The sequence below is a fragment of the Mandrillus leucophaeus genome, unplaced genomic scaffold, assembly GCF_000951045.1.
Source record: "Mandrillus leucophaeus isolate KB7577 unplaced genomic scaffold, Mleu.le_1.0 Scaffold754, whole genome shotgun sequence".
NCBI classification, from domain to species: domain Eukaryota; kingdom Metazoa; phylum Chordata; class Mammalia; order Primates; family Cercopithecidae; genus Mandrillus; species Mandrillus leucophaeus.
The window spans coordinates 1,343,097-1,347,631 of NW_012108186.1; positions in this window are offsets into that span (position 1 = coordinate 1,343,097).

A 4,535-nucleotide genomic window follows, 5' to 3' on the forward strand; every position below is an offset into this window, starting at 1 on the left:
TCTGCCTCTGTCTTCGTGTGGCTGGCTTCTGCCATGTCTGTCCATATCCAAAATTTCCTCTTTTTATGAGTCACGTTGGATGAAAGTCCACCCTAATACACTGTGGCCTTATTGTAAAAATGATTACATCTACAAAGACTCTATTTCCAATAAAGTCACATTAACAGGGACCAGGGGTCAGGACTTTAGCATATCTTTTTGAGGGACGCAGTTCAACTCATAACACTGACTTTCATAGGTATTTATACACCATCTGTTTCTGCATTGGTTGAGGGTTACTTCCAAGACTATTAACACTCAAGCAATTCAGTTTGCTTGGTGAGTGGGCCAAGAACACCGAGGCCAGGAAAAAAAAAATAAAGAACCCTCAGGCAGAGTTTGCTATGTAAAGCCCTTAGCATATATAAGAACAGGGAGTACTGAAGGAATATGGTGATGTGGGTGAGGTGTGGACACTGTTCCCCACACATGGAAAATACCAACCAGGAGACCTCAAAAGATGATCATCTTTTTGATGATGATCATCTTAGTGACCTAAGAATTCACACCATGTCTATAGTGAATTCATCATTCTCATAGATCCTAAAGCAGAGTACCAGGTGCCTTACATAAATACTTCTGAAATCTAAATATCTAGGGAGGAGACAATCTACTATTTTACAACTATTTTTTGAAGTAATAGCAGAATTAAACCTTCTTTAAAATTATTTTTTAATTTTTGGTGAATATCACCTCTTTGCCTATGCAAAGGTAAAACCAAATACCATACCATAATGGTGACATATGAGACAAGCTTTCTTATTGTGATCAGAATTGTACCTCAGAAGAGCTTGTTTTGATTTTTCCTGTAAACCAGACCTCACACTAACTGTAGAGAAAGAGTGTTTTTATTCTGTCATTGGGTGATGCAAGAAAATTGACGGTGAGGTGCAGACTACAGGTAAGAAGGTTCTAGTGTCCCTGTTATGGAATTTATATATTTATAGATGATCCAGTCCCTGCATTTTCACAGCAAGTGAGGGCTCTTAACGTTACAGGTCCTAGGTGAGGCCTACTCTGACGATTGAGGGAGCCATAATACCCACATTAGTTTGCCAGGTCTGCTGTAACCAAGTACCACAAATTGAGTGGCTTAGACAAGCGAACTTATTGTCATATAGTGCTGGAGGCCAGAAATCCAAGATCAAGGTATCAGCAGGGTCATGCTTCCTCTTAAGGCACTAGAAAAAGGTATGTTCCAGACCTCCCTCCTAACTTCTCATAATTCCTTCGTTGTGGCTGCCTAACTCCAATCTTCACACGGCATTCTCCCAGTGCATGCATCTCTGTGTTCAAGTTTCCCATTTTTAGAAAGAAAACAGTCATATTGGATTAGGAGTCCATCCTACTCTAGTATTATTTCATCTGAATTAAATATACCTGCAACAATCCTATTTTCAAATACGGTCCCATTCTGAGGTCCTGGGAGTTAGGATTTTAACATATGAATTCGGAGAGACACAATTCAACCCATTACAATACCTTTGTCCAATTTTAATAATTTTTTTCTTTTTCTTTTTGGTCATTATTCTTTTCTATAACTCCATATCTTTGGTGAAATAAACTGGGTTTGTTCTCAAGCCTGTGCCAGACCTGTGGTGATGATATATAGGAAAACCTCCAGAGAAACTTGGTAATGCTGATTAGGAAACAGAAAAAAAAATAAGCAATTGGAAAAAAAAATCTGCTGCTGGTAGGGAAGAAAGAAGATGGTTGACAGAGATGCTAAAACCAGTACAGATTTTCGGGACCTGTAAACATTCCTAAGAAACCCAGGAAGACCCAGAGAGAGAAGAGACAGAATGCCCCACTAATCAAGCAGGATGGAGTCTGGGACATTATTTTCATTTCAAAACGAATAAATATTTGGGGATATGTGGTTTTAAACCTCATCTTGCCAACACCATCCATCACATTGGCACAGACTCACATTAATAAAGCTCAATGAGATGGATACATTTCAACCACAATGTCAACTAGTTGTTTAGAATGATAAATACAATTATCAGGTAGATTAGAATACTTGAAATAGCCATTTGGTACATATATTCCCTGAGGCCCATTTATTGTAGGAAGTCCTTTTTTTTATTTCCAGTAAAAAAAAAAAATACACAGGCAGATTGGACATTGATACCAGTCTTCTTTCTAATGCATTTTCTTCTCATGGGCTGAAGGATGCCTGCTAAGTGCAGGTCAGAATAAGGCAAGTGAGAATTATCTGACTGGAACACTCAGGTATGTCGAGCTCTGGAGGCTGCTCTGTCCATCTGCATAAAGGATACACCCCTTGCCACCCTCCCAGACTTAGAATTGGAAAGAGTACAAAAATATTTGGTCTTCTCATTTCTATTTTTCTGGCTGACTTTGTATCCTTCGTACACATACATCCTTCTCCAAAAAAAAAAAAAAAAAAAAAAAAAAAAATATCAATTTTTGTGTTTAGATCTCAGGATACTTAGGCATCTTCATATTCCATTTCTGTACTTCTGAGTTTCCAATGTTCCCAAGCCCTTCGGACACAGAGTCACATGCATTTCCCCTGTTAACTTTCTCTGATGACTGACCACAGCCATAATGTGTGGATTTTGCTACTTTATCTACCAGACATCACTATGTTTCTTATCTCCAAGTTCTGTGGAAGGGAGTCCTCCTTCTGACTTCCACATTCTAACAAAATACTGGACATTGGAATTCCCCCAATTGTCTGACATATGTCCAGATTTTGTGTAAAATATCTTATACAGGTGAAAAATGATCTTGTGATCTAATCAAACCATCTATCTCATTTTATAAATAATTACTTGGAAAAGGTTTGTGAGATGCTCAAATACACAGAGGTGGTAGATGGCATTGCTGAAGCAGAGCCTGGCCTTTCGGACTCTCGTCTCCCTCTGCTCCAGGCTGCCTCTGGCTGCTGGTTCCTCCAGGTTTCAGTTGCTTCTGCCACATGCAGGAGAGTGCTCGCTGATAATGATCTGTCCTTTCCCTTATCCTTTTTCCCTTTCACACAGGGGAGAATGTTACAAGACCAAATCACTGAAATGTAAAAACATTTAGAGGATTTAGGTTGTTTTATTTTATTTTTTTTTCTCATTTCTTGTCAGGGGAAGAACACACCTCTTTGTCATCAAGACAAAGTAGATTCTTTAAGAGGATTGTTTTCAACAAGGCTGCTCTGTGGTGGATATTGGCCGTGACCTGATAGAAAATGAATTGAGCCATTCAAACATGTTAGTAGCCTAACACTGAAAATTTATTTTCCCATTCTAATGAAAGATGATGGCTTCTTCAATCATAAACTTGGTCTAGTTTAATTTAAATATTGAAAGTGTCATCAGCATAGGATCTATTGTGCTGGGCTTCTAAAGAGAGAAGTAAATAGTCATTTTCTGAGCTTGATTGGGCCTGATGTGTTATGATATGTAGGATAATTTATTCTTGCTTTAAGTCCAATTAAGGAGAAACACTCCTCAGACAGCAGAGGTTTTGATGGGCTAACCAAGGCTTACATGGATTACAAAGATGTCCTCTGGAAGGAAAATTTACTTTGAGACAGTCCATTCCACTTTTTGAGATAGAAAAACAATTTTTCTTAGAAAGGTACTATTATTGATAAATACCAGAAGTCAGTTCCTATCTCTGAGTTAATCACAGCAACTACAAGACTGAATGCTCGCCCATCTTTTACTGTTCCACAGTCATAAAATGGGAAAGCAGAATGCAGTTCAGCAGACAACAGGAGAGCGCAGGCACTGAGGGCACATCAGCTGAGTGAGAATTCCACCTCCTTCCTCTCCTAGCTGTGTGACCTTTGCAATGTGCTTGGCCTCTCTGTACCTCAGTTTCCTCATCTGGAAAATAGAAATAATGATAGATAGTGTCTATTTTCAGAGCTGGAGTGAGAACTGAATATGTTAATATATGTAATGTAGGAAGAGTGCCTGCTGCTGATAAACTAAGTATTAGCTAATATAATATTTGTTATCATATGCCACGTTTTTAGCCGATTATATTTAATTTAGAGTATAAAGTCTGATATCTTTCAGGATGTCCAGATGTGATTCATGTATCTATTTTTAATATTATGGAAATAACATTAAATTGACTTCAGATTTTTATCTACGTCAAATATTGATTTACATTTGCTTAACAGACAGAAAATAAATCTCAGAGTCAAATAGTTCTGGAGTTAAATCACAGCTCTTCCATTTTAACATTTCAGTAAACAAATAATTATCTTAATTGTGTCTTACATTCCTAGCTACAGAATGGAACACTAATACTTATCCATAGCTAATATGTATTCAGTACTACTATATATCAGGCACTGATTTAAGCCCTTTGGATGTCAGAATTTATTTAATCTTCAAAACCACTCTGTGAAAGAATAAGTCCATTGTTCAAGCTGTTACAGTTAATAAATAGGAGAACTGAGATTGAAATCCCAGCAGGATTCCAGATCCCAAACTCTCAATCACTGTATGTATAATGTATTC